Source organism: Petaurus breviceps, unplaced genomic scaffold (genome assembly GCF_028583685.1).
Source record: "Petaurus breviceps papuanus isolate PSGF00001 unplaced genomic scaffold, PetGlider_PUasm1.0 90740, whole genome shotgun sequence".
Lineage (NCBI taxonomy): Eukaryota > Metazoa > Chordata > Mammalia > Diprotodontia > Petauridae > Petaurus > Petaurus breviceps.
This window is the reverse complement of record NW_027187330.1, coordinates 7,167,983-7,190,790: the sequence shown is the minus strand read 5'-3', so window position 1 is coordinate 7,190,790 and position 22,808 is coordinate 7,167,983. Positions and strand designations below refer to the sequence as shown.

The window sequence follows — 22,808 nt, the reverse complement described above, 5'->3', positions numbered from 1 at the left end:
TCTCTCTGTCTCTCTCTCTCTCTGTCTCTCTGTCTCTCTCTCTGTCTCTCTCTCTCTCTCTCTCTCTCTCTCTCTCTCTCTCTCTCTCTCTCTCTCTCTCTCTCTCTCTCTCTCTCTCTCTCTCTCTCTCTCTCTCTCTATCTCTCTCTCTCTCTCTCTCTCTCTCTCTCTCTCTCTCTCTCTCTCTCTCTCTCTCTCTCTCTCTCTCTCTCTCTCTCTCTCTCTCTCTCTCTCTCTCTCTCTCTCATTTGCCAATTGCCTTCTATGTGCCAGGCACGGGGCTAAGCAGCAGAGATACAAAAAGAAGCAAATAAGAGTTGCTGATCACAAGGAACTCACAGACTACTGGATATACATATATGTATATGTAAAAACACATTTATGTGTATATATTTCTGATCCTATCCCAATGTAATTTCATCCATTTTGTGCTTATTAATTGCTTAGTGATTTACCATTTGGCCTTCCATCTATTACTGCACATTAACTATGGCCTATTGAAAAAAAAGTCTGATCTTTTATAAACGGAAAGTATTTAAACAACATAAGCAAACATATGTGTCTGCTTGAATTAGCACACTTAAAAAGAGTCTCAGAGCCAGAGAAGCTGAAACAAGATATGTAATTTCTAGAAGAATAATAGGTGGTATTTTAAATCAAGCTCACTCTGAGTTTGAAAAGTACAAGACAACATTGTATATAGCAACAAGAAATATTGTTTTAAGAACAGCTTTGTGTGACTAAGTAATTTTGACTATTATAAATACCCAAATTACATACAAAGGATTTTTGAAGGAAGACTCTTATCTACATCTAGAGAAAGAACTAATAAATATGTCTGTATAGAATTATTTTACAAACATATACACACCCTACGTACATATATATATGTATACATATATATATATATATATGTATACACACACATAACTTGTGTCTAATGGGAGCCATCTCTAGGGTGGGGAGGGAGAAGAACAAAAAGAAATTTACAATGCTGACCTTATTATATATTTAAAAGAAATAGTAAGTTGTACATAATAGATTTGCAGTTTCATGCACAATCACCTTTTTTATTCTGTTATAAAAGTGGATGTTTTATTTCATAAATTAAAAATAAAATAAAATATTTTTTAAAAGGAAAGCATTTTATATACATTATTTTGTGTGAGACTCCCAACAACACCAAGAGGTTGGTCCTGGAATCACAGATTTAAGCCTGGAAGGAACCTCAGAGATCATCTAATCCAACTGAGGATCATTTAAGATATGAAGAAACTGAGGCTAGGGAAGGAAGTTTGAGTGACTTGTCAAGTTGCCACTGACTGTAAATTTCAGAAGTAGAATTTGAATCCAGGTTCTCTGGGTCCAGAGGCAAGTGCTTTTTCTATATTACTATCATGGGGCGTTCTCTATCATTATTCCCATGTTCCACCCCAAATTAAGATTTCTTCAGCGTAGGGAACTTCCAGGGTAGAACAGTAAAGAACATTAGGCAGACACAGTTTCAGTTTTTGGACCAACCTGTGATTTCATTGGAATAGGAAACTCCTATCAGTTCAGATTAGCAATGGTTCTGTGACTTATTAAGTCTTGCAGCTTGCCTTGGGCACTGAGAGTTTAAGTTGACCATCCTCATGCAGCTAGTATGTGTGGGAGGTGGGACTAGAACCCAAGTCTTTTTGACTTTAAGAATACCTCTCTAACCACTACACTGCACTGTATCTCAGGTATAAAATAGGGGAAATAGATTCCCTTTTTATATTGCTGTAATTTGACCATTGAAGACCCACTGCCATTTTTCATTGTGGCATTGAGGTGACCCTAGATTCTTGCAGCCTATGCCAATGGAAAACTCTGATTGCTCCCACCCAAGCAAAGGCATTGATTTGGAACCTAGTTAAGAGCTGTCATCTGAAGTGCAGCCTCACTAAATTCCGAATGACTTGTCAATAGAATAGCCATAGGAGGATGAATGTTTTGAATATCTCAACTCTCACAGATCATCCAAGCATCTTTTGAAGACTTCTAGTAAAGGGAAATCAACTATCTCCCAATGTAACCCAGTTCACTTTAGAATAGCTCTAATTGAAAGGAAGCGCTGTGACATAGAATCTTAGATGAAGTCAGAAAAGCCCTGAATTTGAATCTTACCTCCAACATTTATAAACTCTGTTAGCACAAATACATTAATGTTTCTGACTCTCAGTTTCTTTATGGGGTGGCTGTGAGAATCTCATGGGAATATATCTAAAGTACTTTGTTAACCTTAAAATTAATTTTAGATGTTTTTCCTTATATGGAGCCAAAATCGACCTCTTTTTCACTCCCACCCATTACTCCTAGCTCTGACTTTTCAGGTAAAGCAGAATAAATTTAATCTTTATTCTAAAACTTGCCTCTCAGATGCTGGAAGACACCTATCAAATCCACCAGCAAACCAGCATCACCATCTCCATTTACTAAACTCCTTCTCTGCACAAAGCATTATGTGGCTGCATAATATACCAAGGACTTTAAAGAAGAAAAGCACATACATGAGAAAAAATCAAATGTATACAAAAGAATTTCAAGGCCAAGGCAGGAAGGGAGGGAGCAGGAGAGAGGGAGAGAGAGAGAAAGGGGGAAAGGGAGAGAGAGAGAGGGGGGGAGGGAGGGAGGGAGAGGGAAAAAGAGAGAAGGGAGAGAATGCTAACAGCAGGGGGAAATGTTGCAGTAATCAGGAAATCTGCAATCATGTAGGAGGTGGCACCTGCTCTGAGTTTTGAAGGAATCTAGGGACTCCATAAGGCAGATGTCAGGAGGGGATGTGTTCCAAATTTTCTCTTCCTCAAACTAAAGAGTTCATGCCATGCACCTTATTTTTAAAAAATAATTTTTTTTGGTTATTTTGAACTTGACAAACAACCAATATAACATTTCTGTGTAAAAATAAAAAGAAGATTGTATATGAAACCACAAATCTTTGTTTTAAAAAATGGTTTATAATACATCCATAAACTCCTAGATTTAGAGTTAGAAGAAAATCTCAGAGAACATCTTGTCTAATTCCTTCATTATACAGATTAGGAAACTAAGGCACAGAAAGATTAAATGACTTGCCCAGAGTCTCATAGCCAGTAAACATCAGGCATGGAATTTGAACTCAGATCTTCCTAATGCAAGGTCTAACTTTCTGTCTTCCATGCCAAGGCACCCTGCTTATCTATATCTCCTTCTGAATTTCCTTCAGTCCCAGTTTGTACATTTTTATAAAAATGCTTTGATTATTCTTTTTTTTCCTCCATTACTCCTAATCACTCTTCCCTCTTTTGAATCCTCCCCCAAATTTAAAATAAAAGGAAACAAAGCAAAAACCTTCCTAAGTTACAAATAAGGAGAGTCAAACAAAACAAAGGCATACATTAAATCCCTCACATTACAGATATTCACACTGAGGTCCAGAAAGAAGGGATTTATTCAAGGTCAGACAGCTAATAAATGGTACAACTTGATTTGAATCCTTGTGTTAGCACTGCAAATCAGATATGCCTTTGACTAGACCACAGGGAACTCATTAGAAAACAAGCCCTTCGAAAATCACTTACCTTGAAATCTTGCAAAAGGCTAGCAAAACAGCAACTGTGCATCCCTTAGTAGCCCCCCAAATACTTGCCAACTGACAACATAACAATATAATCAACATTCACAAATAAACACTCAGAGAATTCCTAATAGGCTAGAAGTCACTGCAGAGAAAGGATTCACATTCGTATAGGGCACAGTGGAAGAATGAGATTCTATGTGACTGTGAGCTCCATGAGGGCAGGGGCCATGTCACATTTAAGTCATATATCTTCTCTCTCACTTTGCAGAATGTTCTGCCCCAAACAAGTCCTTAGTCAACATTCATGGAGTTTTGAATTTTTCATTCAATGTATCTTTGACATGTACCAGCCATCTCACACATGGAGTCTGTATTTGTGTCATTGAATCTGCTCAAAGGAGCTAGAAGACACAGGTGGCAACCAAGAAATCAACCCAGAAGGATGGCAACAGCATGTTTTACTCTAATGCACTGACACAATTGAAATGCTTTCTATGGGGGAATTTGTGAAACTAGTTGGATTTTTTTTTCTTGTGTGGAAATCATAGATCTTAAGTCCATACTTGTGAGATAAGCTGCCTAAAGATAAATGATACATTAAGGATATGTGGTTTCATCCATGTGAATTCTTCCTCTGATGCAGACCACAATCCTATCCTTATTTCCATGTATGGCCATGAATTGTGGTTGGAAAGAACCATCATCTGGGGAATAAGCCTCTGGGGGAAAATCTGTCTCTCTGACCTTAGCTAGGATGGGTCTCAGACCAAAGGTAATTGTTCAGTACTAAAAACTGGGGCTTTAACCTGGCCAACTAACTTTCTGGAAAAAGATGTCCCTCCTTGGTCACCACTCCCTATGTGTATTGTCTCCTATTAGAATGTTAAATCCTAGAGGGCTCAGACTGTTTTTGTTTCTGTATTTGTATCTCCAGCCCTTCTAATTCATGCTTGGAAAATTACAAGTGCTTAATAAATGCTTTTTCATTCATTCATTCATAGCTCACATTCACTCACAGAACCTTAGAACACAAGGTCACCTCCATTCCCTGAGGCATCAATTCATGAGGACTTTAGGAGAAGAGAAATGAAGAATGATTTCTGAATGTCTCCAAACCAGGAGTTCTTAATGTTTTTTGTGTCATGGACTCTGGTGAAACCTCTGGACCCTGCCCAAGGATAATGTTTTTAAACATTTGAAAGTTGTTAAATTTCAATGAGAAGTTCATGAAAACAAATATACATTTTTCTTATCCAAGTCCACATCCCCTCCAAAATCTGTCCACGGGCCCATGGGTCCCATGTTAAGGACCCCTTCTTTAAAGACAAGATCACTTTCCCTGAGTGTGTTATTCACGTGAAGTTCCAATGGAGTTCAGTTGCCATTTGGTGATGGCAGAATCTTTCCATCCTAGACTGTTAAAACTCAAAGGAACCTTATCATCAAATCACAGAATAGAAAACCATACCCCCAACCCCTTCATTTTATAGATGAGGAAACCAAAGCCCAGAGGGGTTAACAAATGGCTGACAAGTAGAAAGTCAAAGGTCAGTTGGCTGGCAAATAGAAGATCAAAAGCCCAATGGCTAATACGTGACAGACCTAAGACTAGAACACAAATATCCAAGCTCCCAGTCAATCTATCAATGGCTACCAAGCATTTTAAAAGTATCACCTGTGTGATAGGTACTGTGTAAGGTACTGGGCATATAAATACCCAAATAAAACAGTCCTTGCCATTGGTGACCTCAGATTCAATCAGCACATATATAATCAGTGTACATATGTAAATATAAGTCAAGTTATTTTCAGGGAGGGCAGGCACTGGAAAATGGGGAGGAGAACTACATAGGAAAGATGAGTAGAAGGTAATGCTTGAGTTGAGTTTTGAAGAAACAAGTGATTCTAAAAAGTGGATGGAGGTGAACAGGGACAGTATTTGAGGAAAGGAAAACAGCTAGTACAGAGATGGGAGATAGAGAATTGTGAGTGAAGACAAATTTGGTTGGAATGTGGAGTGTAGAAAGGGGGGCAAAATATAATAAAGCTGGAAAAGTAGGCTGGGACAAGGTTGTAAAAGACTTTAAATGACAAATAGAGTAGCTTATGCTTGGTCTTAAAGGCAATAGGGAGTTATTAGTTTAACTAGTAAGGAAGTAACATAATAAGACAACTTTAGGAGAAAAATGATAACATTCTATTACATCATATTGTCTTAGTAGATTTAATGTGAGACAAAATTCATCACCAAAAGGAATTGACTTTCCTCATGAACAAGAAATTTAAATGCAGCCTGAAAACTTATTAAGAGTTGACATGGGGGGGTAGCTAGGTGGCACAGTGGATAGAGCACTGGCTGTGGAGTCAGGAGGACCTGAGTTAAAATCCAGCCTCAGATATTTACTACCTGTGTGACCATGAGCAAGTCACTTAACCTTGATTGCCTCCAAAAAAAAGAGGGAGAGAGAGTTGAGGTAGGGATATAGCAGGGAGGACAAGATAGAATAGTAGAAATTCAGGGACCTGAGTTGGTAAGGATTCTACCCTCATGTTGCAGCCATGAAGGACTGGTTTCAAAGACAGAAGCAGCAATATTTGTCATAGAGTTGTGGTAGATCAGGACTCCCAGCATTCACCATTGGATTATAGGACACCAAGAAGAAGGATGCTGTGTTCTCCAACATAAGTAATATATATGCCTATATTATAATGTATAAGTAATATATAGTATATTATATATACACACATGATACAATATAATATGTAATATTAATACATATCTTAGACTCAGAGTGAAATAGTAGATTTGGAGTCAGGAAGACCTGTTTTGATTCCCATCTCTAATATGTACTAACTGTGTAACTGAGCAAGTTCTACCCTCTTAGCATGCTGATCAACTCTCTAAGACCATAAATTGCAGAGAATAGGTAGATGACTTTTTTCTCATTAGGAGATCCCAATATCAATGGAATAATAGGTCCAGGCCATCATATCTTAATTCTAGAAGAAATATTCCAGATGGAATTAGGACAAGGAAAGGAAGGTAGACAAGGAACAATGACTAGGGAATGCTGTATATCATAATTGAGTTCTGAGGTGCTATAGGAGGTCTAAGGGGAAAAAATTATCAGAGGTGAGAAGATCAGAGCAGGCTTCTTATTAAGAGGTGGCATTTTAACTTTAAAATGATTTGAAAAGGCTTTAAAAGATTCGTACAAATACAGAAGGCAAAGAGTAGGAGGAACAATATTCTGGACACGGGGAATGGCAGTCATGAGTAAATACATAGGGTAGGAAAACACTTGGGCTTTGGGGGGCATTTTGACCCAGATGGAAAGCATGTGGAGGAGAGTAATATGAAATCAGATTGGAAAAGGTGGGGGACACTAGATTGAGAAGGACCTTGAATGCCATGCAGAAAAGTTTGAACTTTACTTGGTAGGTGATAGAGAACCACTGAAAAAATTTTGCTCACAGAGGAGTGATATGACAAACTAAAACTGAGTCTGAATTATATATTGATAATAAAGATTATTGATTACTAATCAATCAATTAATATCCTGCTTTCTATCTAGCTAGGGATGTGATCTTGGAGGAGTCAATTCCCCCTCTATGGTCCTGTCCCTTTACTTGTAAAATGAGGGAATTAGACTAGATGGAATCCCTTCTGACTTCCAAATTCCTCAACTGCAAAAAGAACTGTTTTCTTTCTTGTTATGGATAATACCATTACCACAGCTGACTTGTATATGAATTGGATTTAAGTGATGCAGAGTTGCACAAAATTGTCAGCCTCTCTCTTCCAGAGTCATTGAAATCCAGTAGCAAGACAGAAGTCAGGATGACTGGTGATGGTCCAGGATGCAGTAGGTGACCTAACCAAGCTCTATCACTCCACAATACCTGGGTCAGCAGCCTTCATGACTTTGGAATAAATTTGCTCTTATCCAGACATTCTTCCAGGGGAAGCCTTCACATGCTTGGGATAGACATTCCCCTAACTCATCAACAGGTTTGAGGCCGATTAGTTACCCTCAGTCTACCAAGATGGGGTGCCGGGTGTAGCCGTTGTACATGTTACAGCTCCTGGAGTAACAGGTGGAGGGGAATGACTGGTGGGTCACCAGAGGAGGATGAACACCTCTGAAAACGTCTTGGCAAGCCCTCACACCCCAGGTGCTAGTCCTCCCTGAATGCCCCATGTACCCCAAAGAGGAAAACGAGCATGACTTAAAAGAGAATAATAATCATCCCTCCCTCACAGCACTGTTGGGAAGATCCAATAAGATCACAAACTTCATTAAAAGTATAAATGTATGCTAGCATCATTGTTGATTGATTCTAAGGCAAGAAAGCAAATTTAGTCTCATTGAGTATCATTGAAATTTGGTAGGATGATTCTCATGACTGGGACATTGCTATAGAAAGGTCTACTCTTATCTAAAAGAAACAGAATAAATAAAAGGGATGGAGGCAGAGAATTAAAAATAATCTAATTATGTGTGAGGAAATCCAGGAACTGGGTCTGGAGGGCAGGGGAGCAGGGTGGAGAGCGTTTAGGTTGAGGTCAACAGTCATGGTGTTCTGGGAATATGCTACAGATCATTTGGAGAGAAGTAAAATGATGAGTTCAGGGTGGGGAGGGGAATGACAAACAAGGCCAGGGAATCATGCTAGAGTGGTGATTAGGAATTCCAAATATCTAGATACAAGCTGCAGCTGCCTAGATGATAAGTTGACTTGTTTAATGACAATAATGATAAAAGTGGAGGAAGCACAGGGAGCTCATATTTTGAATCTGATTCTTACTAACACAGAAGAAATTGGTGGTTGGAATAGGAAATATAGGAAGGAACTTTGGGAGGAAGTGACCACTTCACGTTAGAATTACTGATAGAGAAAAGTAGAAAACCATATATAGTATGACATGCACATTAGATTTTGGGGGAGCAAATTTCCAAGACTAAAATTCTACAGAGGAGAAAAATAAAGATTGTGAATCATTAGCATAGAGATGATAATAAGCGAAGCCAGGAGGATGGACAAGATTGCCAAGTGAGAGAAAAAAGAAGAGGACTGAGGACAAAACCTTGAGGTAATACATATATTACTGTACTGGGAGAGCCAGCAAAGGCTTGGTTATAGAACTAAGAGGGAAATTCAGGAAGGAAAAGTTGCAGGAGGAATATTATTCAGGAGGGTGAGTGTAGTCAATAGTTTTAAAATGTTTCAGAAAAGTCAAGGGTAAGAAGTACTGAAAAGAGGACAGACATTGGCAATTAATAATAATCAGTCATTCTGGAGAGAGTGTTTTGGAAGCTCTGTTTTATCTCTAGGTCTCATAGGCTTGGGAGTATAATTTATTGTGTAAGGAATTGGGAGGTGGGGATCCAAACCCCCTCTCTCTTACACTAGCAACTTGTATATTAGAAAGAAATCTTATTTTACCACCAAATAATTGGGAGGTTCCTATGAGTTTTGTTATGATGTAATTTTACCTGCCTTGTTGAAATTTTGTTATAATGCAATTTAGCCTGCCTTTGCATTATGCCAAACATATAAAAAAATTACATTTAACAAACAAACAAAATGTCTCCATTCCTTACTAAAGGTCACTGAGGGTACACTGTCTTTATTTTTATAGTTAAAAATAAAATCCAACTAGAAGGAGAAAGTGTGTAATGATGATGATGATTATAAATCATTTGGATGCTAGAATACATAGTTTTAAGATTTGCAAAGCCTTACATATACATTAACTCATTTGCTATTTAAAACAACGTGAGGTTATTTTATTTATTTTTACTTTTTTTTTTTGAGGGGGGAAGGCATGGCAATTGGAGTTAAGTGACTTGCCTAAGGTCACATGGCTAGTAAATGTCAAGTGTCTGATGCTGGATTTGAACTCAGGTCCTCCTGGCTCCAGGGCTCGTGCTCTATGTAGTTGCCCCATTTTATTGATTTTTCAAAATTGATATTTGGGTTATTTTGTTGTTTTATTGATATTTAAAACAATCTTAAGTGAGATAGATGTTAACAATATCTTCACTTTACAAATGAAGAAACAGGCTGAGCAAGATCAAGTGATTTACCCAGGGTCACCAAGCTAGTAAACATCTGAGGCAGGATGTGCGTTCAGGTCTTCCTTATTCCAAGTCCAATACTGTAGCTATTATGTCACTACAGAACCCAATTAATCCCAGAATGATTTCAATATTGCTGTGGAGGTCTTGTCTTTCTTCACTTCAACACTTACTGAGTCATCCAGAGGCAATGAGTGCATATACAGCTCAAATATTCAATCCTCTTCATCTACTGCTATTTTAAAAAATTAATTCTGAATATAAATTTGTGAGGAAGAATCGTGCTGCCTCAGGGTGGCTTACAGCAGCGAGGGAGGTAATTAGCCATGTGTTCTCTCCAGGAAGGGCTAGACTGCTGACAAATGAGTGCTCTTAGGAAATACAAAGGATGTTGCTGCAGGAAGCAGGGGATATGTTTGGAGGTGGATAACACCTGAGTTCTTGGGCTTCGGGAAAATAAGAAAACTAAATGCAAGTACATTAAGGAGAAATGATCTGCTATTGGGAAGCAGCTAGTCAGATTTCCATGGCTCTCATGGCCCCAGATATGTGACTTAGGCTCACATGCTTACAATCTGTGTCTGGGCCATTGCTTATCATCTTGACTTTTGTCTGGCCACTGGACTCTGACGACTCTGGAGGAAAGAGTGAGGCATCTGATGATTTTGCACAGCTCTTCCTCACTTAAATCCTACTGATGGGCAAGTCAAGACATCACCCTCATAATGTCACTGGTCCTCTTTGAGAATGAAGGCTCAACAATAGCAATCTGTGTTCCCACAAAGGTAATGCCTTCTAGCCACCATCTAATGCTGAGTCAGGTCACTTGCCAAGCACTGAAATTAGAATTCCTTAATGGGGTCCCACATTGCTCAAACAATCCACATTTCCATGAGCAATCCCTGGACCACTCCCCTGTACCACCAACATTCACACACGTGTGCGATCACACATATGCACACACACCTGTACCTCTCCTTACTTGTTTGAATTTCTGAAAACCACTCTGGCCCTACAGCCAAAGAGAGCCTACTCCATTTTGTCCTTAGACAGGAACCATTTCCTTTCTGTCTTTCTATACCTGGGAGCTAACAAAGTAACTGCTTAATAAATGTTTGTTGGTTGATTGATTAGAATCATAGACTTCCAGTTGGAAGGGACCTTAGAGACAATTTCATCTAGGATTGGGATCAAGGCATGGCCTGGAATTTCTTTGGTTTAGGGAGCACGCTACCAGCTTGAGTCAGCACCTTTTCTACCACCTACATTCTGAGAGATTTGCCTAAAGTACAGAAAGGTTAGTTAATAGCTCACATTTATATAACTCTTTAAAGTTTACAAAGTGTGGTATTTATTTTTTCTCATCTGATCCTTACAACACTCTGGGGAAATATGTGACTTATCTAGGATCATACAGCCCAAATGTGTCAGAGATGCCACTTGAATGCAGGTCTTTGTGCTTCTAAGACCAACTTTCTATCCAGTATCCCACACTGCCTTTACCTCCCTACAAACTTATATCCCTGAAGGATTTATCCAGATATCTTGTGATTGGCGTCCAACCTATGGAGGCATGATTGGTGTTGTTTAGTCCTTTTCAATCATATCTTATTCTTTGTGACCCCATTTGGGATTTCCTTGGCAAAGATACTAGAATGGCTTGCCATTTTTTTCTCCATTTTTTTTCTCCAATGAACAGATGAAGAAACGGAGGCAAACAGGGTTAAGTGACTTGCCCAGGATCACTCAGGTCTTCTTGTCTCTAGATCTGGCTCTCTATTCACTGCACTACTTAGCTGCCCTGGGGTGCAGATTGCTTTGAAACACCTGGAAGAAGGATTAGACTTGCTGTGCTTGGCAGAACCAGGAGAATTTAGCAGAATTTGCAGGGAGATGGGCTTAACGTCAGGTAAAATCTCCTAACAATTAGAGGCATCCCAAAGAAGAATAGGTTGCATTGAGAGGTGGTGCGTTGCTCCTTCACTGGAGATGTTGAAGCAGAGGGCAATAACAGTATCAAAATAATAATTATAGTTGCTAGCATTTACATTTCTCTAATTATTGGTGACTTGGAGCATTTTTTTTTTTATAAATGTCACTGTATATAACTTAGATTTCTTCCTTAAAAAACTACCTGTTGATACTATTTGACCATTGGAGAGTGACTCCCATTTTTATAAATTTCAATCAGCTCCTTATGTATCTTGGAAATTAAACTCTTATTAGAGATATTCACAGAAAATATTTTCCCCTGTTACCTGCTTCTCCTTTAATTTTATTTGTAGTTTTAAAAATTGTAATTGTACATTTTACCTTCTGCAAACCTTTGTATTCCTTGTTTAGTCATGGACTTTTCCCTAGCCTTAGGTCTGACAGGTAATTTCTTCCTTGCTCCTTTAATTTTTTTTTATGATGTCACTTTTATGTCTAAGTCATTTACCCATTTGGAGCTTATCTTGGCATATGGTGTGATATATTGGTCTAGATATAGTTTCTGCTAGACTGCTTTCCAGTTTTCCTAGCATTTTTTGTTGAGCAGTGAGTTCTTATTCCGCTGACTGGGGTCTTAGACTTATTGAAAACTTTATTTTTTTCCCTAATGATTAGAATTATTATTATTATTATTTTTTAAAGCAATCGGGGTTAAGTAACTTGCTCAAGGTTACACGGACAGTAATTTCTGGGTGTGGTGCTGAGTATCTGAGCCCGGATTTGATCCAGGTCATCCCGACACTGGAGCCGGTGCTCTTACTCGCTGAGCCACCTGGCCGCCCCTAATGATTAGAATTATTAAACAAGTTACAACATGGTGTGGTGAGTGTGACCTTGGTCAAGACACAACTTCTCTTGGCCCCAAGTTCTCACCTGTAAAGGGGGATTTGGGGTTAGATGCCCTTTAAAATACCTTCTAGCTCTAAATGTATGGTCTCAACATCCTATGAGTCGATGGTGAGGCTATGGCCTCCTCATATCTGGAAGTGTTCATGTAGAGGTTGTCCCATTACCTTATAGGAATGATGGAGAAGGGATTCATACTTCAGGCTTGATAGTACGGATTGAGTGGTGGCCTAGAAGTTATGACATACTGAGTTCATTTATGGCTACTATGGGACCACAAGTGTCCATATTATGTCCACTAACTGTGGGTATACCCCAAGATCTGTCCCAGGTCCTCTTCTCTATCTACACTCTCTCTGTTGGTAATCTCGTTAGCTCCTTTAAGCTAACTATAATCTCTATGCAAATGACTCCCTCACCTATATAAACACACATGTGTGTATATGCATGCATGTATCTATCTATTTTTACATACATATGCATGATACCTTACTCAAAAAAATTTAGCCCACCACAAAACAACTTCAGCCCCCATGGATCTCCTTAATTAAAACCCCAGTTTCCATAAGAAACTGACTTTTCCTTCTCTCCCTTATAGATGAATGTGATTGATTGTTGCCAGTTCTCTGCCCTGGGCTTCTACCAGCTCTCTCCATTCTGTCTGGCATGCACATTCTTCCAAGCCCTGGATCAGAATTCCCTTCCAGAGACACATTTTTGGGGACCCTCTCATGTATCTCCTGCTTCCAGCCATGCTTTTCCTCTCCCTGACAGTCACCGAGACTTCATTCTTAATTAAGGTAGGTGGCTTTCATTCCAATGTGGAATTCCTTCTACTTATCTTTCCTATTCCAGAATATAAAGAGTAATTGAGGTTTTCATGGTTTTAAGAGGGGGAGAAAATAGCTTAAGCCAATAGGAAACATATTTTCCTGGAGGTGACTTAGATCCAGACTCCATTTGCTTCCATTTGATGAGACCACACTGTCCCAGTCATTTTCCCCTTTCCATTCATCTCCCTTCCCATACCTCTTCTATCTCGTTTTCCTGGGTCAGTCATGACAAATAAGGTTAAAAGAACAAGAAACAAGTTAGGATGCTTGTCAGTGGTCACTTAACACTCACCTTCCATGATAATAATAGCTTACACTTACATAATAGTGGGAAATTTGTAGTGTAGCCTGGTGCATAGGAACCTTGTTTAGGGGTCAGGAAGACCTGGTTTTAAGACCTACCTTTGACTCATCCTGGCTGTGTGACTTTGGGCAAGTCACTCAACCATCCAAGACTGTAGGGCCATCAGTAGAGGGCATTTATTTTTGTTTTGTTTTTTGGAGAGGGAAGGCAAGGCAATTGGGGTTGTGACTTGCCCAAGGTCACACAGCTAGTAAGTGTGTCAAATGTCTGAGGCTGAATTTGAACTCAGATCCTCCTGACTCCAGGGCTGGTGGTCTATTCACCATGCCACCTAGCTACCCCAGAGAGAATTTCTTCAGTGGGAGTTACTCATACCATTGAAATGACAAATCTAGTTATTAAAAACAAAAGAATGTTGCAGAGTATTCCCCATCCATTATTTTAATGAAGCCTCATGCCCTTGTGAGGAAGGTGTTTCAAGTATTATTTTACAAATGAGGAAACTGAGGACCAGAAATGACCCAGTCATTGTTACACAGGTTATAAATATCAGAAGTGGTATTTTAACCCAGGTCTTTCTGACTCCAAGTCTAATACTCTACTCATTATACCAAGTGATCTCTGTTTATCAGAATAATTGAGTGAAATACTGATTAAAATCAACCTGGGTGCTAGACATTGTGTAAAGCTCTGGGTATACAAATACAAAAAAAAGACAGTCTAGGGACTAGTCCATGTTCTAATGGCCCATATAATAGTGACGGTGAGAGAAGGTAATTCTTTGGTGTGGCTAGTCGTAAAAATTGTGTGATATGGATGACAAGAGAAGAAATAGTGGCATGAGAGTCTAGTCTTGGGAAGTGAGGGACATATTTCATTTCTTCTTAGTTCCATGACTCTCTCCACTTCCAGCAGAATTTGTGGTAATAATCACAAGGCAGGTGTATGTATTGCCTGGTCCATAAGTCAATACTCCCCAGGTGAACTAATACAGAGTGCAGTGAGCAGAACTAGGAGGTTAATTTACACTTTAACCACACTGTAAAGACAAACAACTTCACAAGATGTAAGCCCCTTCATCAATGCAATGACCACCTTTGATTGCAGAGGAATGATAATGAAGGCGTGCTGCCAAGCTCCTAAGAGGAAGGTGGTCCAACTCAAGATGCCTTTCTGAACTCTGCCAGTGGAGGAATTTGTATGGTTTGTCTACAAATAATTGTTATGAGAGCTTTGTTTTTCCTTATTTCTTTTCCAGGAAGGGGGTGAGAGAAAGAGAAAATAAATGTTTGTTAAATGTAAGCAAATTTTTAAACTAAAAATAAATTTGTCAAAGGGTGAAAATAATAACAGGTTGGATTTATATAGCACTTTAAGGTTTACAAAGCATTTTCCATGTATTTTTTTATTTGTCCTTCACAACAACCATAGCAAGTAGGTGCTATGATTATCCTTATTTTATAGAAAAGGAAACTGAGTCTGTGAGAAGTTAAGTGACTTACCTAGGGTCACATGGCTGGTAAGTATTTCAGGCAGAATTTGAACCCAGGTTTTCCTGATTCCAAGCCCTGCATTCTATCCACTGTACTATTTAATTGACCCTCAAAACAATGATTCGTTCTGTCATATTTAGTCTTTTCCTTACTTCCCAATGGTACGATGAAAGAGTCTTTTTTTTGTGTGAGTATATGGAAAGCTAGACTTGGGACATGGCTTGTAACACTTAATTGCCTTTATTAAAGGGGATTAATGAGAGTGAATCAGTGGCATCAGTAAGCTCAATGAAAGGAAGAGGGCATGCTTAGCCCAGAGAAGAGGAAACTCAAGGAAAACATATCGGTGTATTTAAGGGGCTATCACATGAGGATCTGGGCAGTTAGGTGGTGCCATAGTGCACAGAGCACAGGCCCTGGAGTCAGGAAGATACACCTTCCTGAGTTCAGATCTGGCCACACAAGATGTGTGATCCTGGGCAAGTCACTTAACTCTGTCTCAGTTTCCTCATCTGTAAAAGGACCTGGATAAGGAAATGGTAAACCCCTTCAGTATCTTTGCCAAGAAAACCCCAACTGGGCTCACAAACAGTCTGCCATGATCGAAATGACTCAGTGACAGTAAGTGAAGATCCAGATGGGCGGGGAGAGGGGGCTCTCCCTATTTCACAAGTTTAGGAAAGTGTAAGGTAGAGAGATTTACTGATGTAGGGCAGGGATGCGTGACACCCGAGAGATATCCATGTGCTTTATGTTGCTGTCCTCTCTTGCCCCTTCAGTACTTTGTTTCTGCAGCTTCTTGCTCCCAGATTCAGCGTGGAGTGTTTGGTAATCAGTTACGCAAACCATAGCCTGAATGCCTATCTGTTAGAACAGCATATTTCTACACAGACAAGTCACAAATTGAACAGGAATGCATTTATCTATAAAAAAAATATAAATAACAAAGTAGACATTATGTAATAAATCTGTTCTTTCCATAACTCCTCCCTGCCTGAAACAGATAGATATACTCTCTTATAGGTTCCATGGGGATTATAATCTAATCCAGGGGTGTGGAACCTGCTGCATGAGACCCTCAAGTTCAGTTCTTTGACTGAATCCATATTTCACAGAACAAATATCCTTAATAAAAGAATTTATTCTGTAAATTTGGGACTGCTGTCAAAAGGCTGCAACCAAGGACCTACAAGGCCCCAAGTGGCCTCAAGGCCATAGGTTCCCCACCCCCTGATCTAATCTCTCTTTAATCTTCAAAGCACATTGGGGAAAAATTCCAACACATGGTCCAGTTGGTTTAAAAAAGAAAAAGGTTAAGGTTTAGTTCCTTCTGCCTCAGAAACCTGAGGAAGACTCTCAAGGACACGTCACTGGAAATTTGGGGATACCCCCTGTTTCTGTCTCTGATGTAGTTAGGCTTCCTTAGACACATGGGGGTATTACTACACCACATTCCACCTTCCCATCTCTCTGCTCAGACTTCAGCTCCAATTTGCCCCCTCATGGCTACTGATCTTTCACCTTCATTAACTCCACTTTTTAAACCCCACAAGGTTCCCCATGAGAGTCTCAAACCGCTTATACTGTTGGAAAGCTTCCTGATAAATGGAATTCAGGAAATTGTTTCTGATAAGTCATGCTGTCTGGGGGATAAAGAGCAGAAGTATTAACCCCATTTCTCAGATGTAGAAATAGAGACACAAAGAAGTTAATGGACTTGCCCAGGCTTCCATTATGGGCAATAGAGTCCAGAGAGTTTTACTCCTGTGTCATGCCCACTAAAAGAACTATTGTAAAAACATGTACCTGGAAACCAGCCTTTGTAAAAAGGACCCCAAGTATTAGTATTATTTAACACCTTGAAAAATGGAAAAAAGTCAGAGTCAGTAGCTAATGTCAAGAACCTGGGGGTCTACTGTCCAGTAGCTCTAGGACACGAGGACACGTCTGTCAGATCAACTTTTGTGAGAGGAGCTGAGAGCATAGAATCAAAACTAGAACAAATTCTAGAAGGAAGAACCAACCATAGTAATCTGGTTGGCATGGGGGATGGGGAGAAAGGCATTGACATATATCAACTAGGTGAAGAGGACAGGGCAAGAGGGAGGAGCTATTATTTTCCCCATTTTATAGATGAAGAAACTAAATCAAACTGAAGATTAAGTGACTTGCCTAGGGTCACACTCCTAGTAAGTGTCAGGATTTGATCTCAGGTCTTCCGAACTTCAAGGCCAGCTTTTTATCTACTATACTGCCCACTTGCCTTCATAGAATAATTCTGTTACTCTGTGAAGGAGTTAGGGTGTATAGGAGTAGAGACTTTGTCAGGGTCATGAACACTTTTCTAAAGCAAGGAATCTCATAAAGATGATTACATTGGCCCACTGCAGGGAAAGTCCTATGCCTGATCCAAAAAACTCAACTGAGCGCTAGAGAAGTTTACACAGAAAGACTTGCTCCTTATCCTTGCTTTATCCGTTATCCTTAATTTAGCCTAATCCTTGGTAAGAGAGCTATAAGAAATTTCAAATAATCAAAAGGTATTTATTAAACTCTTTGAATAATCACAATGATAATGACTTGGATTGGCTTGGTAGGATGGGTAGAGGGACGGTCTTAGAGACAGAAAGACCTGGGTTCAAGTTCTGATTCTGACACATTCTGGCTGTGTTACTCTGAGTAAGTCACTCAACCACTGAATGGCTCAAGGCCGTAAATTAAAGCAAATGAGCACCTGACTTTCATGGATAAAGGAATTTGCACACCAGGGAGTTCCCCATACTGGTCAAATCACAAATCCAGACAAAAAATAACTGGCATGTATAATTATAACATAATTATATAATGTATAAACATGTATAGTTAAAGTTCCTCACAACAGTTCTGGGAGATAAAGAATAGAGCTTTCTCCAAGTCAGACAACTAGTTAAGTGTCTGTCTGTCTTGCAAGATGAATTCAGGCTTTCTGGCCCTAAAGCCTGAGTACACCCTATCCTCACCCCTCTGAATTAGAGGTAAAGTCCTGGAGAGGCAAGTCAGTCAGGGGAAAGGAAGAAGGTTAGCCCATCCCACACACCCCCTGCCTCAAAAAAAGAGACTAAGTTCTAAGCAGAGTCAGGCCAGAAAGCTCTTTATCCAGTAGTGTGCTGCTAGAAGGTTTAACAATCACTTTTCCAGGGGAAAACTGTACATATAACTTACTTTTAAATTTAATTTGCATTATTAACATTTTCTCCATCACTTTCTTAAGCCTCGACAATCAAGAAATCAATACATCAAGGCATGATTTGTAACATTTTCTGATTTCTGAGATATAAAAATGCTCACACTGAAAATTTAACAACTGGCTTTTCCTACCGGTTTTAGCCAGCTCTGCCATACCCATTCCCCTATCATGCTAAAGATGATATCACTCTTCAGTCAATGAGCACCACCAATTGCCCCTTTGGCTGCTTAGCTTTGGATCAGGAGTTCTTGACTGTGTGTGTGTGTGTATGTGTGTGTGTGTGTGTGTGTGTGTGTGATGGATCCCTTTGACAATCTGTAAAGTCTATGGCCCTTTTCTCAGTATCATGTTTTAAATGCATACAATATGATAGAGGGGATTTTAAAGGGGACCATTCATATGGACATACAGTTATCAACAGGTTTTTTTTTTTAAGTTCATGGACATCAGGTTAAAAATCCTTGCCCTGGTCCCTGACATGACCTTCTCTTGCACTGGCTTGCTCCCTTGTGTTTTAGAACTCTCCATCTGCACTTCTAAGAATGCCTCTTGTCACCTGGTCCCAGATACCATTTGCTTACTTGGCTTACTATTTTCTAATCCAGACAATGCTTCTCACTATACTTCTCCCTGAATAACTCCTGGCTTGGATCTGGGAGCCTTGTCTTGCAACCAAAACCATACCTATTCTTAATTCATCAAAGCTGATTTAAGACATTGAGAATGCGGGCTTCCCTTGGTTTTATCCCAAGGCTTGGTCAGGTAGAACAGGACATAGACATTGCTTCTATAAGCCTTCTAGGAAAAGCTAAGATTAGCTTTGTTAGATAGAAATCACTATTTTTACTCTGGCATTTTTCTAATGGAATCATTTCTATATTGCAATGCTATAAGAAGGCAAGCTTCTTGAATCATTTTTACCACTGTGTCCCTAGTGCCGAGAACACAGTAGGTATTAAGTATAAAAGAGATTTCATAGGAAGACATAGGAGACACATACAAAATCTCATTAATGAATTAAATTAAGTTAATTTCAGTAATATGGAAAATAGTACCCAATAATTAATGAAAGCTTTTGTTCCATATGAAATCCTCATGGTTAAAATTTATGCTAATTAAATAAAATGTTGAAAATTTCATTCATTTCTTGAAAATATGCATAGTTAATGAGATGTCTTATGTGTCCAGACTTTAGGGACACCCTGTATATTGAGTAAGATGAAATAACAAATGAATGACTGAAAAGAATGCACTAAGGGAGATACAATACATTATTGTGAAACAGTAGGTAAGGCTAATGAAAAAACTAATAGATCACCTGGCACGTTATAGTCAATTAATAAATGTTCATTAATTGATTGATTAGCTACTATTCAATTGGGTGGCAGGACCTTATGGTTGTTCAAGAAATGAAGAGTTTTTCATGAAGATGCTCTAAATTCTCAGAGCAGAAAAAAAATAAGCACAATTCTTCATTTATTAAATATATTTAAATTCCACTTGATGACAGTCATGAAATCTGGCCCCATGGCAAGAGCAAAAGGGATGGACAATTGAATATTCCTTTTATAAAGTCCTTCCTCCATCTTGCCAGGTTACTTGTCCTTTCCATTTTTCAGATCTTCCATCTCAGAAATAAAGTTCAATTTAACGGCCCCTGTCATCTGCCTGACCCTCCTCGCTGGGGAGATGACACGGTCAACATAAAAAGGACTTTGGAGATGAAGTCTAGTCTATAGGCAGAGTTATTACTCTCATTTATCATTCTTTTTAAGCAGCTAGCAGAACTACCAGACCTACTTCCTTCTGACGATCACAACTGCTAACACAGGCCTTCTGATGGGAAGATTCCAACCACATGGATATTTTTAGTTATTGTGAACAGCAATCACTGTAAATTTTTCCAGGAACCAGACATGTAGAATTAGTCCATTACAAGTAATTATGTGCAATTATGTAGAAATTAGGTTTGTTTTCCACCAGCAAAGCTACAGGACAGAGAGTACATATCATAAAGTAATGGGATTAATTTGACAAATGGCAGCCCTCAAATCCTGACACTGTTTAGTGATCCAGCAATAACAGTGTTGCTTTGCCAGGAAGGGGAAATCATGATACTTCTAGAAGAAAAATTACTGCACGGGGTCACTTGGCTCGGACTGAGTCCATTGTCTGACAGAACATCCATCTAGGACAAGACATTAATTCATCCTAATGATACTACCTTACTTTTAAGCAGAACTTTCCAGAGCACATCTGGCTACACCATCTCATCTGATCTCTCCTCTTCATGTCTGATAAGATAGGTAGGACCAGAGTTCTCATGCCCATTTTACAGATGAAAAAAGCAAAGCAAGACTTAGAAGGATTAAAAAAAACAACAGCAAAACATATCATCACGGTCATAGCCCTAAGGTAGTGAAAGAACTGCAATGAGAAACCAGATCATCAAACCTCTAGATTAATTCTCTTCCATGTTCGCCTTAACTCTGAATTCCTAGAACTCAGTTGTGGAGATCCTATGGGGGCCAGGATCATAAAACCATCAGATTGCAGGTTTAGAAAAGGAAGTGCCCCCTGAAAGGTCATGTGGTTCACACCTTTAATTTACAAATACAAAAACTGGGCTCAGGGAGCAGAAAAGCCTTGCCCAAGGCTACACATGGTGAGTGGCAGATCTGGAATTAGAACTCAGGTCATTGACTCCAAGTCCAGGAATGTTTTTACAATGTTTTGGCTGACTCTGTTAAGGTTTATAATTAATGCAGCAAAGTTTGGTTTTTTAATATCTGGGCACCCCTATTTAGAAATGAGGAATCTGATGCTCAGAGAAGGTGACTTGCCTACAGTTGTTCACTAGAATTTCGACCAAGCTCTACTGAATTCAGGTGTAGTACTCTTTCTACAAAAATCACACTATAATCCCTGTTGCAATTGCAACACTGCAATCTGCAGGAAGTGGCATGGGCAGTATTTAAATAAAACATATACCCAGTTCGAATTCTGATTTGGCATTTATAGTTATGGATAGAAATGTAAGCATTTGTGCTGTTGTAACCACCAGTTGGCATTGGTGATGTGTCATATGAACTAACTACGTGCATTATGTGAAAAATCATGACGAAAAGTGAGGGAAATTGGTTGAGTCCCAGATTATAAATTGATCTTTAAGTATTACTAGAAAGTAGAAAATTACTGAGGTGCAGCCCTTGGTGACATGAAAGCAAGCATGAATCTCCAAAACTTGCAGATACTTCTAGTAGTTAGCTGGGACCTCCTTTCTCTGGAGCAATGATTCTCAAAGTATGATCAGAGGACCCTTGGGGGTTCCTAAGAACCTTTCAAGAAATCTCAGAGAACAAATCTATTTTCATAATAATGTTAAGACATCTTAATTTCTTTTCTTTTTTTTTTTCCTTTTTGGAGGGGGGAGGGCAAGGCAGTTATGATTAAGTGACTTGCCCAAGGTCATATGGCTAGTAAGTGTTATAAGTGTCTGAGGCTGAATTTGAACTCAGGTCCTCCTGACTCCAGGGTCACTGCTCCACCTAGCTGCCCCTCTTTTGTTTCTTTAAAAAAATTTTAATTTATGGAATAAAACAAGCATTTCCATAACATAGTATACTAAAAAGATGATTGCACATGAAACTACAGATCGGTTATATACAACTGCCTATTCTTTTTAAATATGTAATACAGTTATCATGTAAATTTCTTTTTTTCCTTATCATTCGTACCCTAGAAAGAGCTACCATTAGACACAAATATGGATGCACATGTATGTGTGTGTGTGTACACACACACATATATATGTAAAATCATTATATACTGTCTCAATTCTTTCTCTGGATGCTGATAGCATCTTCCTTCATAGGTCCTTTGAACTTAATTTGGGTGTTTATAATAGTCAAAATGACTTTGTCACTCAAAGTTGTTCTTAAAATAATTTTAATTTCTAATAGGCAATTATCCATAGATATAATCAACATCAACAAAAGCTCCTGGAGTGGAGTCCTCTTTAATTTTTAAATGTGTGAAGGGATCCTGAGACCAAAAAGTCTGAAAACTTCTGTTATTGAGGATGAAAATAATAAAGTGAAAATAAAGAAGCATTAGAGTTAAGCTCCTTGAGGGCAGGGACTGTCTTTTGCCTCCTTTTATATAGCTTAGCACAGTGCCTAGCACACAGTAGGCACCTAATAAATACTTATTGATTGGTTGATAGAAATATGTGTATGTGTGTGTCAGCCTACATTTCATTATCCCCAAAGAGCATAGAATCTAGATGTGAACATATGCTTCTTAAGTTTCATGCAACCTGCTAAGTGGGGTAGTGGGCCGCTAGGTAATGTGGTGGATAGAGGGGAGTCAGGAAGATGAGTCTTCCTGAGTTTAAATCCTACCTCATTCACTTACTAGCTGTGTGACCCAGGGGCAAGTCCCACCA

The 22,808-nt window shown here is 39.1% G+C and overlaps 1 protein-coding gene across 2 annotated transcripts in view; it reads right to left on the bottom strand.

Moving 5' to 3' along the window:
• Positions 1-22,808, bottom strand: part of ARHGAP22 (Rho GTPase activating protein 22) — a 424,298-nt gene that overhangs the window by 289,827 nt on the left and 111,663 nt on the right. The window lies entirely within an intron of this gene.